The 13,905-nt window shown below is 54.6% G+C and overlaps 1 protein-coding gene and 1 long non-coding RNA gene across 6 annotated transcripts in view; one reads left to right on the top strand and one right to left on the bottom strand.

Annotated features, from left to right (window-relative positions):
• The window catches only part of LHPP (phospholysine phosphohistidine inorganic pyrophosphate phosphatase), a 127,896-nt gene that overhangs the window by 112,676 nt on the left and 1,315 nt on the right, over positions 1-13,905 (bottom strand). The gene's annotated exons all lie outside the window — the stretch shown is intronic.
• LOC139180006 (uncharacterized) lies at positions 6,328-13,783 on the top strand. The gene is made up of 3 exons (XR_011564329.1): positions 6,328-6,575; positions 13,126-13,208; positions 13,316-13,783. It is a non-coding gene; the product is annotated as an uncharacterized lncRNA (long non-coding RNA).

The following is a 13,905-nucleotide window of genomic DNA, read 5'->3' as shown; positions in this document are numbered from 1 at the left end:
CGCCGCAGCCGACAGGTGAGACCTGGGAAGAAACGTCAAGCCCTACTGACAACAGGGCGAACAAACGCAGACGGAGAGGCTGACAATGTCGTGCAACCAGCAGCCCAGGTGATTCAGTCCTTTCTCAGTATTTGTCTTTCCTAATCAGGGGGTTATGAATTATCAATTACGCTTAGTGGTTAATTGCCCTTCATAAAGACAGCTTTTGTATTTTTAAATTAGGCAGTTAATATATTGTAACTAATAGCATCACCTTGTATATTACGGACAGATCTTCCACGGATTGGCGCTTGGGATGTGCGATCCGCACCCAAGTTAATGGAGCAGTTGAGGGAAGAAGGCAGCGGGTGCCGGGGGACTAATTATTGCTAATGGATTATGATGTGACCTTCTCAGAACAGTGAGCAATCGGTGTGACGGTGAGATGACAGGACCTCGCAGCTGCTATTCCAAACAGCTCCGATGCTCATGAAACACAGGTAAACAACAGAACTCACCGCAGACATTGTTCTCCACCGACACACAACGTACGTTTACCGGAGACACAGTGCTTTAAAATCAAAAGTACTCAAATGGAGAAAGCAACATGGAAACCTCTATACTGCTGCTGCTGCTGCTAAGTTGCTTCAGTCGTGTCCGACTCTGTGTGACCCCATAGACTACCATATGTTAAACAGATAGCCAGTGGGAATTTGCTGTATGACCCAGGGAACTCAAACTGGGGCTCTGTGACCACCTAGAGGGGTGGGGTGGGGTGGGGTGGGAGGGAGGTAGAAGAGGGAGGGGACATATGTACACCTGTGGCTGACTCATGCTGTTGTATGGCAGAAACCAACATGATATTGTAAAGTAATTATCCTCCAATTAAAAATAAAATAAAATTACTAGTTTTAGGACTGAATCAGCCCCTGGACAGCAGTGGGCAATGCTTGGGGAAGGCCCCTCACCACGGGTCTATCCATTCATGTCCCTGACCACACACTCTTTTCGCTTTCTGGCATGAGCCCCAAGTCGTCTCTTTATTTTCCTTAATTACTAAAAGTAAAAAAGTACTGGTTGGATGGATGCGTACATGCTCGGTCCTGTCTGACTCTTTGCAACCCTTCGGACTGTAGCCTGCCAGGCTCCTCTGTCCGTGGGATTCTCCAGGCAAGAATACCTGCGTGGGTTGCCATTTTCTCCTCCAGGGGATCTTCGCGACCCAGGGATCGAACCATCATCTCCTGTGTCTTCTGCATTGTAGGTAGATTTTTCTTTTTCTACCACTGAACCATCAAAGAAGCCCTAAAGCATTATTCATTATTATTATTAAAAATAGTAAAGGATGAATACATTACATTCAGCTTTGCCTTGGGGGTCGGTATCTGTGATCCGATGTCATCCTCACCCCTTGAGGGCAGAGCCCCCTTTGGATACCCTGTGTCCCCCACATGCACCCCCAGGGCCAGGAGCCTGGAGCACACAAGGCATTAAGCACCTGCCAAATTGAGTCTGTGAGCTATGGAGACGAGAACCAGGAGCCTGTCCCAGGGATGAGAAAACAGGAGCTCCGGGAGGCAGAGACCCAAGAAGGTCACACAGCGTGTGAGCCGCTCTTGGCTCAACTGTGTCCCGCCCCTCATCTCATAGGCTGACCCCCTCGGGAGGGAAATGAAGGTCAGGAGAGGATGAAAGGGTGGGGCCGGGACAGGACAGAATCACAGCCAGAGACGCCAGGGATCCCTCTGCGACCACAGAGAGGAGGCCACATCAGGGCACAGTCGAAGAGGGCCGCCTAGCAAGCCGAGAAGAGGGCTCCCCCCAAAAAACCCACCCTAGGGCACCTCGATCTCGGACACCCAGACTTCAGGACTAGGGGCAGATAAACCTCTGTCACTGAGCCCCCCAGCTTGTGGTACTCTGTTCCGGCAGACTAAGACAGTGGAGGAGCCAAAGCCTTGGCGTCTCTTGGAGGGGTCACTGCTTAATATCAGATTCAGCCTTGAATGGCCTGGAACACACGAACCCAATGTCAGGAGAGAGGGAGCCAGGCGTGGCTTCAGGGCTGTGGCAGAGCCTGCCATGGGCCTCCCAAGGGCAGCGAGCCCCAGGGACGTCGGCATTGGGCTGGGCCCGGCTCCAGGACAGGCCAGGCCTTCCCGTCCCCCAACAGAGGGGGACCTGGGGACAGAGGGCGTGGAACCCTGGGGACAGAGGGCGTACCGCAGGGCCCTGGCAGCCAGAGCAGGGCTCCGGCCGGACGTCCCCTCTGAGACCGCGGCCACGTTCTCAGTCCCCTGTGCCTCCCTGGACCCCTCCCGGAGTGGGTGGGGACTTGCCCCTGCTTCCCGTGGGCGCACCGGCTCTTTGAACTGACCTTTACCTCCTCCCGGAGGCTGGGACAAGCTCTGAGTGACAGCGTCGCATGATGCCATTACTGAGCATCACATGAGCGGGTCCCTTGCAAATCACCTTGGACCTCACACATCTGCTAGCTGTCGGCATCTGCCAGGGGCGCTCACCCGAAAATAATGGAAACCCTCTCATTATCGCTCAGGAGCAGGTAGAGTGCTGGGACGATTACTGGACATCCTGGCTGACCTTGGCACAGCTCCACCACCTCATGCCCTCTGGGCTCACCACAGAGGAGCTGGACAGGGCCTGGGGAAGGCCCCTCCAAGCTCTGTCCCCACCCCGCCCCAGCCACCTCTCAACATCATCTGACCCCAAAGGCCCTCACATCACCCTGAGTCTTTGCCATCACCCTGAGTCTTTGCCATCACCCACTCCCTATGGTAAATCCTACGTATCCTTCAGAGCCTGGTTCGTTTGTCCCTTCCTCCAGGAAGGCCCCCCAGACTTCTGTCCCCTCCCAGGCAGAGTCTGTCCCACTTGGCTTTCACAGCTCTTGAAACACAGCAGTGCTTTTCTGTGAGAAGCACTTAAGTGATCCAAATTCTAATGGAACCAAGTCATTCTAGCACCCAGAGAACCTCAGGAGGGCTCACTGCCAATCCTGCCCGTGGGGAGCACTGCTTCAGCGTCTGTTAGGGTTAGGGTTAGGGAGAGAACAGTGGACCCTCGTGAGTCCACATGGGTAGACAGCAGGACGAGACGCAGGGCAACTCGTGCCTTCCTGCAGCCACAGGACAAATGCATATGAAAGACGCTCTAATACTGAGCGGGAGGCCAGGAGGTCAAGGAGCAACCAGGAGGTATTCCAGGGCCTGATGACTATGGGCTGTGGCACTTCCACAAGCTATTTCTTCTCCCTGGGGCTCAGTTTCTTCATCCAGAAGATGGGATGATAACAGCCTCATGTGCTGAAGCTACAGGGAGATCTTCGAGGTGCCGGCTTGGGCCTGGCCCACGGTCAAAGCTCGCTCAGTGTGTGCGGAGAACGCCGGCCAGTAAGTGGCTAGCAGACAGGCTCCCGATCTCGTTCCCTGCCCCCGCTCCCTGCCCCCACTGCCCAGAGCAGGCAGGTCCTGCCCCCACCATGCTCCAGCCGCCCCATCACCAAGCAGAGAGGCCCCTGCTGCTGGCAGGCCCTCCCGTCTGCTGCTGCTACACCTGGGCCTCCCAGGAGCAAGGGCTGGGTCCTACTGACGGGGGTGGGGTGAGGTGGGGTCTGAAAGGCCAGGCTGATGGTGATGCCAAACCTTATTACCACCCCGAGGAGAGGGACCCCTCACAGGATGGTGAAGGAGAGGAGGCCTCAAGCTGGGTGGGCTCCTGAGCGGGTAGGGAAGGCTGCAGGCTGGCAGGTCGAACTTGAAGTGACAAACGAGGGTAGAGGATGGTGACATATCCCGACCACAGAGAAAGCAGGGTCCATGTCCTTTAATTTACATGCCCCTAGGCTGGTCTTCACGGAACAACAGATTGGTTCCAATCGGGAAAGGAGTACATCCAGGCTGTATATTGTCTCCCTGCTTATTTAACTTATATGCAGAGTACATCATGAGAAACGTTGGGCTGGATGAAGTACAAGCTGGAATCAAGATTGCCAAGAGAAATATCAATAACCTCAGATATGCAGATGACACCACCCTTATGACAGAAAGCGAAGAAGAACTAAAAGGCCTCTTGATGAAAATGAAAGAGGAGAGTGAAAAAGTTGGTTTAAAGCTCAACATTCAGAAAACGAAGATCATGGCATCCAGTCCCATCACTTCATGGCAAATAGATGGGGAAACAATGGAAACAGTGACTGACTTTATTTTTCTGGGCTCCAAAATCACTGCAGATGGTGATTGCAGCCATGAAATTAGAAGATGCTTACTCCTTGGAAGGAAAGTTATGACCAACCTAGACACCATATTAAAAAGCTAAGACATTAATTTGTCAACAAAGGTCCTCCTAGTCAAGGCCATGGTTTTTCCAGTAGTCATGTATGGATGTGAAAGTTGGACTATAAAGAAAGCTGAGTGCCCAAGAATTGATGCTTTTGAACTGTGGTGTTGGAGAAGACTCTTGAAAGTCCCTTGGACTGCAAGGAGATCCAACCAGTCCATCCGAAAGGAGATCAGTCCTGGGTGTTCATTGGAAGGACTGATGTTGAAGCTGAAACTCCAATACTTTGGCCACCTGATGCGAAAAACTGACTCATTTGAAAAGACCCTGATGCTGGGAAAGATTGAGGGCAGGAGAAGAGGACGACAGAGGATGAGATGGTTGGATGGCATCACCGACTCGATGGACATGGGTATGGGTGAACTCTGGGAGCTGGTGGCGGACAGGGAGGCCTGGCGTGCTGCGGTTCATGGGGCTGCAAAGAGTCGGACACGACTGAGCGACTGAACTGAACTGAACTGAACTGGGCTGGTCTTCACAAGAGCTGTGTGAGGTCCACAGGCCCACCCCGGGCTGAAGTCTCTGCCAGGGACCATCTCCACATCCAGTGGCCTGGAGCGCTGACGTGAGACAGGAGAAACACACCAGGAGGGGATGGAAGGAGGGGAGGGGAAGAGCATGTTCCCCACATTCCCGCCTCCCTGACCCACACTGCCTGCTCTGCGCCCCCACCCCGGGGGCCACAACTCAACTCTCCACCACTACCTGGTGGAGAGAAGCCCCTCTTTCCATCAAAAATGGCCACAGCTGCAGATAAATGAATCTTTGTGGTTCCGGTTTCCAAGAGAAGGAAAGGACCCCCGCAGCACCCTGGGGGGCAGTCAGTATGAACTGAAACCCGGGCAGCAGCGCCCAGTGGAGATCCTCAGAGAACAGGATTCCCGGTTGCCCAATCTCCCGGCCTCCAGATCTTTGTTACGTGGCGGGGCTCCATGGCAGCGCCAGCCACTGTCTGACGTTGAGATCTGTGGCTGCTTCCCTTTTGGAAAGCCACGGAGACGGACTGCACACATTGGGAAAATTGAAATGTGCAAAGGGCCTATTTGTTCTAAGGACTTGCTATTTTATCATAGGGTCACGTGGGAGCCCATGCGCAGAGCAGGGGCAGTCTGCAGCAGAGAAATACAGTCATTTAAAAAAAAAAAGAAAGGAAAGGAGGGAGGCGGCGGGGAGAGGGAGAAAGAGAAAGGATGAGGGAGGGAAGAAGGAAGGAAGAAGAAGGAAAAAAATAAAAATACCATCATTCTCACACATCAAGGGGCAGCCACGTTGATTCTGGGAGGAACCCGGCCCAGCTCCCCATGTGCCCAGATGAACGGGCAGGAGCTCGGTGTCAGGGAGCACCAACAGAAGGGCTTTTGCCACTTGAGAAGGGGGTCTGGCTTCCCGGCTGAGGTCTGGCAGCTGCACCGTGCACAAGCCCTGCGCCAGGCACCCCTGGGCCAGACTCCGGGGTCTGAAATCCAGCCATGAAATGGGGTAGCGCCCAGCCTCCCAGCTCTTCGGGGGGGAGGGGCACAGGGGGCCCAAGAGGAGCCCTAGCATGTGCTGACGTCACCAGGGCCCTGAACACTGGGCTGCCGGAAGCCTTTGCCAGCAGCACCAGCTGGGCCTGCTGCACCTCCCGCTTCTTTCCACCAGAGCAGACCTTCCGGCCAGCCTGCGACGGCCCACTGCGGGGTCCGGGGAGGTCCCTGCCCACTCTCCATCTGGCCCTCTGCTGGGCACAGTGTGTCGTCAAGAGTCCAGGCAAGAAACGGGAGTCCAAAGTCTGGACGGAGAGGAGAGAACACAGGCGGTGACGCACGCAGGTGGCCCTGGCTGAGGCTCAGTGTGGACCAGCCAGCCAGTGACCTCAGAGGGACGGGGAGAAGGAGGGGGACAGTCAAATAGAAACGTCGGGCAGGCCCAGAGCCAGGGTCCTTACGAAACATGCGGCACACCTTCCCCACCCGGGGCCGCCCCCTCTGCCATCCAGTGAGTTCTCGCTCTGACTTGCCTGAGCCTCTGAACTCTGATCAGAGAGCCACACCAAGCTCACAGCATCACTTTACTAGTTAGATAAACGAAATTTGGAATCAGATGCACAGGAATCCACAAACCAGAGGAGACTTGGAGACTGTCCAGTTTGGTGGTTCCTTTCACAGAGGGGGAGACCGAGGCCCAGAGGGACACGAGGCGCTTAAAAGACACGTTTTCAGGAGCCAAGGGATCTGTGGACCACTCCCCAGCTTTGGAAGGTCAGCTGCCAGTCAGTTCTCCCCTGATGCGGTCACTGGCTGGTCATGGGCTGGGCACTGCAGGGGACAGAGGCCGGGTATTCTTGGGGTGAGGGGGCCTCAGCTTGGGAAGCAGACACACCCACAGCACCTCCACCACCCTGTCCCTGTGTGAGACCAAGGCTTGTCACCTAACCCTCTCCGACCTCAGTTTCCACCTCTGTAAAATGGGGCACTAGCAGAAGCTACTTGACAGGACTGTTCTGAAGCACGTTGCAAATGCTCCGTGAATGACGATGGTGGTAACAAAGACAACCACACCTCCGGCAGGCCCAGGGCTGGGTGCTGGGGACATTCAGGCCCTCGAGGCAGGCAACTGGACAGGAAGCCAGATGCTCAGGGCACCTGGGACAGCAGATGGAGACAGCAGGTGAGCTGAGGCAACCGATAAGAAAGAGGGCAAAGTTCAACCAGCGAAGGCGGGGGTGTGGGGGGAACCGAGGCTGGCTGTCCTGCCAGACGTCCCAGGGACACTCAGGATGCACAGCCCCAAGGGCAGTTACAACAGCTTCCAGGAGATGAAACGGATGCACAGAAAGCCTAAGGAACTTGCCGAAGACCACATTACAGCCACAGCTTTGGGCTGGGAGTCGGACCCAGGTCCCCGCCCACCAGAGCAAACTCCTATCTTCTTGCGGGGTGTGGCACCTGCCTCGGAAGGGGTGCTGACCCCCGCTCTCTGAGCAAGTCCCAGCCCGCCCCCGACCCTGCCTCCATTCAGGCACCGAGTGGGACTGTTCACAACCAGGAAGCACCTCTGGCTTGTGAAGATTAAAACTGTAGACATTATGCAACAAGCACTGGGCCTGGGAGGGGGTCACTGTGCACTCACCCCCCAACTGGGGGCCCCCAGCTCTGAAGTCAGCCCCTGACATCAGCAGCATGGCGACGGGGCATTCCAGACAAACGCCCCTTGTCCAAAGTCCAGGCTGACTCAGCAGAGCTGTTTCTGGCTCTGAACTCAGAACAAGCGGCCCGAAACTCTGAGGGCCTCAAGAGCCCCTCTGGCAGGCGCTGGGCCACACCTGGGGGATGGGGCGAGGGGACACAGGGAGCCACTTCTGGTTGGCTGCGTCTGTGGGGTCTGATGGAGCGAGGTGGGGGCGGAGCTGACCATCAAGGAAGCCGAGCTTCAGACAAGCTCCCTGGCCCTGATCCTCGGGCATTAAGGCCTAAGGGGCGGGTCCTGACTTTCACAGGGTCACGGGGCTTGTGTGCACATTTGGAAGCAGCAGCCGCGGGTCTGTGAGTCCCGGGTGGCGATTGCTTTATGAGGCTGCTCGGCCAAGGCGGGCCCTGGTTCCTTCCGCTGCCGCAAAAAGGCTGGGCCGAGGGGGCCCCACAGCTGTGCTTTAGTGCCCGAGACAGGATGCAGTAAATGCCCCCCTCCCTGCCTTTCACATGCAGATGCCTCTGGGGCTCCCTTTGTGCGGGGCAGCCCCCGCTGTGCCACGCCCTGCCTCTGAATGGCTCCCCTTGGGGAGCCCAACTGCCCAAGAATGGACTCCAATAAATGGCCTGCTGAGGGGACCCAGGCTGGTTACAGATGTCCCGGGACCACGCCCACCACAAGCCCCGGGGCAGTAAGCGGGCCCCACCTGGCCCACCTGGTGGCTCCAGGAGGCCTGGACCGCCTGCTCTCCCATCTGGGATGCTACCGGCCCAGAGGACAGGTCCAGAGCCCGGCTTACATGTCACCGGCTCCACGTGGACGGGCTCCCCAACCTCGGCTCAGTCTCTCTCCCCCTGACACTCACCTTCTGGGTGCTGTTTATGCTGCTCTCCCCATACTGGATGGTCAGCCCTGCTGGGGGCAGGGACTTCCATCTGCCCCACTCCCTGCCCCTGTCCCAGTGCCTCCGGCTGTGTTTCTAACAGGAAAGAATGTGAAAGTGAAAGTGTGGGTCGCTCAGTTGCTTCTGACTCTTTGTGACCCTATGGGCTGCCCACCAGGCTCCTCTGTCCATGGCATTCTCCAGGCAAGAATACTGGAGTGGGTAGCCTTTCCTGTCTCCAGGGGATTTTTCCCATCCCAGGGATCGAACCTGGGTTTCCTGCATTCCAGGCAGATTGTTTACCATCTGAGTCACTGGGGAAGCCTAGTATGAAGAAAAGTGAGAAGTGAAAGTCGCTCAGTCGTGTCCAGCTCTTTGCGACCTCATGGACTATACAGTCCATGGAATTCTCCAGGCCAGAATACTGCAGCGGGTAGCCTTTCCCTTCTCCAGGGGATCTTCCCAACTCAGGGATCAAACCCACATCTCCTGAATTGCAGGCGGAATCTTCACCAGCTGAGCCACCAAAAGCACTTGACAAATATGTGAACAAGTGCATCTTTGATGAGAAGCCGTGAAGTACTGCAGGGAAAACTGGGGCTTGGAGTCTGGTGGACGGGGCTTCAGGGGTGCAGAGGAGGTAGTCCCGGCTCAATGACTTTTCCCATTTGTGCCAGTTTCTGAAACTCTCTGAGCCTCAGGCTCTGCTTTGAAATGGGCTGGTTGTGAAGGTAGCTTGTGCGGTCAAACATCTACCTGGGACATCGCAGGCCTCCCGTCCATCACCAGTGATGCTATTACTGTGGTCCATATTGTCTTAAAAGGACTTCCCCGGTGGCTCAGTGGTAAAGAATCTGCCTGCCAAGGCAGGAGACTCAGGTTCCATCCCATGGCAACCCACTCCAGTATTCTTGCCTGGAGAATCTCACGGACAGAGGAGCCTGGCAGGCTAAAGTCCATGGGGATGCAAAGAGTCGGACACGACTTAGCGATTAAACAACAGCAGCATCTTAAAAAGCAGAGTTGATATTCCCCATGTGCTCTGTATCCCCCAAAAGGTGGGAATTTTTTCAAAAGCTGAGGACACCTGTCACCACGGACAGCTAGGAAGAGGAGTGGCGAGTCGCCTCCCCGGCTCCAGGGTTTCCAGAACAGAAGAAGGTGCTGTTTGGGCACCCATGGCAATAGGGAGCCGTCATGGAGGCAAACACCCCCCAGGGTCCCGGGAACCCCATCATCGCTGCGGCTCTGCTCTCACCCCAGGAACTTCCTCTGAGCTCCCTGCGACTTCAAAGCCAGCCTCGCATATCAAGGAGCCCAGAGAGGGCAGGGTGTAGCTGCAAAGGAACTACAAAAAGTGATGCAAGCCCAGCGGTCTCCACCGAGGCCAGCAAGGCAGGGCCCGCCCGCCAGGAGAGCCTATTCCTGGCTCAGCCACTATGAGAGGGAAAAGTGAAAGTGAAAGTGAAGTTGTGTCTGACTGTAACCCCGTGGACTGTAGCCCACCAGGCTCCTCCTTCCATGGGATTCTACAGGCAAGAATACTGGAATGGGTTGCCGTTTCCTTCTCCAGGGGATCTTCCCCACCCAGGGATCGAACCCAGGTCTCCCGCATTGCAGGCAGACGCTTTAACCTCTGGGCCACCAGGGAAGCATGTCCCAAAGTCTGACATCCCCAGGGACACTCCAGGAGCAGGCAGATTTTACTAGTGAGGGGATCCACACACACTCACCGCCAGGAGGGTCTGGACACGGGGCTCCGGCGGCACCCACAGGAGGGCGGGGGCCGCTCCCTTGGGCCTGAATGTGATCAGTTGGCCATGGGAGGCCTGGGCCTGAGTGGAGGGGCCTAGTCTTTAGAGAGAAAAGGATCTTGAGCCAGAGGATACTGCGGTGTGGGGTAGGAGGGCCCTGGTTCTGTGGATGCTGGGCTGCTAAGGGGCTGGTCAGGGGAAAATCCACCCGAAGTCTATGTAACTGGGAGCATGGGGCTGAGGTGGGCGGAGGGAGAGAAGGGGGTCACATAGGTCCCTTGGGAAGGCCCTGGTGGGTGGGGAAGAGTTGTGAGGACATGGTGTGGTCTTATGCCAGGGAGCCCCAGGGTGGTTCAGATCTCCAGGCCTCCTTCTCCGGGCCCCTGGGCAGCATGATAGTCAATCACCAGAAACGATCCCGCGCTCTATGGGGAAGGCACTTCTCCCCTCTCAGCTGGGATGCATTTGAGGACTATTGGTATAGCCTGCTATTATATGCCTGCTAGATTGATACAGTGTTGCTGCTACCAGAGACACTCCAGTTAGATAAATCAGTTGAATTAAAGCAGACCAAGACAAAATGAGGCTTCGCTGGTGGCTCAGACTGTAAAGCGTCTGACTGCAATGTGGGAGACCCAGGTTTGATCCCTGGGTCGAGAAGATCCCCTGAAGAAGGAAATGGCAACCCACTCCAGTACCCTTGCCTGGAAAATCCCATGGATGGAGGAGCCTGGCGGGCTACAGTCCATGGGGTCGCAAAGAGTCAGACACAACTGAACGACTTCACTTTTCCTTTCTTTTAAGACAAAAACCTCCCGGGGGCTGTCGGGGGGGACACCAGTCCACAAACCATCTGTGGTTAATGAAGCAGGGATCATCCCCCTTAGAGTCACACCCAGGGGTGTGGGCAGACTGTGGGACAGCATGTCGGGGGAGCATCACCTGGGGAGGCTGCTGGAGAGAAGACCCCCACCCTTTTTCAATACCCGTGTCTCCCTCAAAGGACTCTACGCTCAGGTCCAGCACAGAGGGTAGGAGTGGGGCGGACCTACGTTCCCATGATTCCAAGGCCATCCCAGTGGAGACCTGGTGAGCCCTGGGCCAGCCCTGGGCCGCAGTGGCTTCAGTTGACCAAGGGAGATAACAGCCGCCTCCCAGCAGCAGGGGATGGAGCGACATGGATACCCAGCACAGAGGAAGTGCTCCCTGAGGGATCCCTGGAACCACACTGGCCCAGGAAGGGTGCACCCCAGACCAATGCTACTGACTGGAAAGCAAGGGCTCACAATCAGCCCAACCTCCTCCAAGGCCATTGCTGAAGCCACTCTGTGCTCCTCCGCAGAAGGTAGACGGACGGGACTGAGGCTCTGTCCATATCCTTGATCTCCTTTATGTCTCCAGTTTCTAGAAGCAAAAATGACCTTGCGAAGATGCCAAGGACTCACAAACCCACGTGTTTGTGAGGAACGGAGCCGTGAGGACGCTCACATACACCACTTTGGGAAGTGACCCGACAGCATCTTCTAGCGACGATTATAGGCCTATCTCAGGATCGGCAAGTCCACCCCCGGGTCTGTGCCCAGCAGAAACGCAACCATGCATTCACCAAAGACATGTTCTAGAATGTTTGTGGCAGCACTATTGAAAATAACTGAAAATGGGAAACTCCACCCCCCTCAGGAGAAGAGATGAGTATTTTACTTTAATGTAAAGATGCTTTTAAGTGGTCCTGATTTTAAAATAATTAAAAGCACATACAATAGGAATTCCTATATGAACATGGGAAGTGAGATTTAAATGGCACACTCCTGGGGTCTACCGTGAGCCAGGCACTGCATCAAGAGCCGTCATGGCACCTGCCTGCACCCCACTCTGGCCCCTCTCCATCTCATCAGCACCATCTCAGCATCTCATTGGTGCTGCAGTGCAACACCAGAGCCCTTCTTCACTTCATCTTCTCCCTGGACCCCACGATATCCCATACATCCAGTGGGCCAAGGTCCCATTGGTCCTGCTCCCAAAAGGTCTCTTGAGTTCCCCTGCTTCTTATCATCTCCACCCACTAGCCCATGCCCCTTCCTGTCTCCCTGGACCACACAAGGATCTTGCAGCTGGCTGCTCCCTGTTTCCTCTGGAGCCCTGCCGTCTGCCCCACTGACAGCTATTTCTGCACTTTGCAGACAGAGATCTTCTTAAAAGAGTTGGCGGGGGTAGGGGTGGGGTTAGGGAAATGTGGCATTTTTTCCAGCTTTATTGAGACAAAATTCAGAAAATACTCCTTTTTTGGTATCCTGAATAGGAAATTGGTCAAAAACATGTAAAAATGTTTATATACCAAGTTATACCGAGTTATAAATGTTTATATACCAAGTTAGCCAGGGAAGAGTCTTGTTCCCACACCTTCCCACAACCACCCTAGCTTTTCACACAGTGAAGTTTTTCCCTCCAGCTTCTTTATGCAAACACACCAGCAGGAATTCATGCTTGCATTCCTACCTTTTCCACCAAAAAGACAGTCAGAGCATGCACCGTTTACATGGGACGCCTACACGGCGGGGTGCTCATTCTTTTTTATACAGCACAGAACTTCACTGATAGGCTGAGACTGCAACACTCCCCTTGTGATGGACAATTGAGACGTTTCTAGTCTTCTGCTATCTCACAAGGCACTACCACAAGCGCCCTCCCACCTATGTCATTCCTCACGTATGAGGCAGATGCTAACAGGTAACGCCAAATGCGTCTTCCACAAGCAATGTAAGATAAGAGTCTAGATTTTGAGGCAGAGCTAGAAAGTTCTTCTCCCACTCCCAGATTTCAAAGGGAATCTCTCCTGTTTTCATTTGGTACTTGTATAAAACTAAACTGTTAGTTGCTCAGTTGTGTCCGACTCTTTGCAACCCCATGGTCTGTAGCCTGCCAGGATCTGCCTGTAGTCTGCCAGGCAAGAATATCAGAATGGGTTGCCGTTTCCTTCTCCAGGGTATCGTCCTGACCCAGGGATTGAAGCTGGGCCTCCTGCACTGCAAGCAGATTCTTCACCATCTGAGCCACCAGGGAACCTGGTACTTATATACTTTCACTTTTTATATTTTAATTTCTTTAAAACATAAATCAGATTCCATGACACTCCTGCCTAAAATCTTCAGTGACTTTTCCCTGCATTCCTCAGGATGGAATCCAAACAGCTCTGCCCGACTCTCAAGGCCCGCTGTAGCCAGGCCCCGCCACTCTCCAGTCCACTCGCGCTCTCCAGTTCTGTGAAGGGGAACCTGCCAAGCTCTCTTCCTCAGGTTTTGAAGCCACTGTCCCCCCAGCTGGAAGGCACTTCCTCCTTCCCTTCACCACGATGGACCCTCTAACTTTCTGGTTCTGAGACGCCAATGGCAATTACAAAGCCCGGGGTCCAGCGGTGCCACAGCAGTCCTGGCGGTGCCCTCGGTGCACGTGACTAATGGGCAAGATGCCCTCCTACCGTCTAAGCAGACGCTCAGTGCAGTCCAACCGAATCATAATGCCGGCCACAAGTAATTTAAAGTTTTCTGGTAACCACAATAACAAAGATCAAAAGAAGCAGGTGGAATTATTAAATATATTTTATTTAGCCTAACATATTCAAATTACTATCATTTCAAACATGTAACCAATACAAAACGATATAATGAACTTTTTACATTTTCCTCAGTAAGTCTTTTTCTCACTTATATGCAAAGTATATCATGAGAAATGCTGAGCTGGATGACGCACAAGCTGGAATCAAGA

This window comes from Bos indicus, chromosome 26 (assembly GCF_029378745.1).
Source record: "Bos indicus isolate NIAB-ARS_2022 breed Sahiwal x Tharparkar chromosome 26, NIAB-ARS_B.indTharparkar_mat_pri_1.0, whole genome shotgun sequence".
Taxonomy (NCBI): domain Eukaryota; kingdom Metazoa; phylum Chordata; class Mammalia; order Artiodactyla; family Bovidae; genus Bos; species Bos indicus.
The sequence above is the reverse complement of the archived record's forward strand: the minus strand, read 5'-3'. Positions and strand labels throughout refer to the sequence as shown.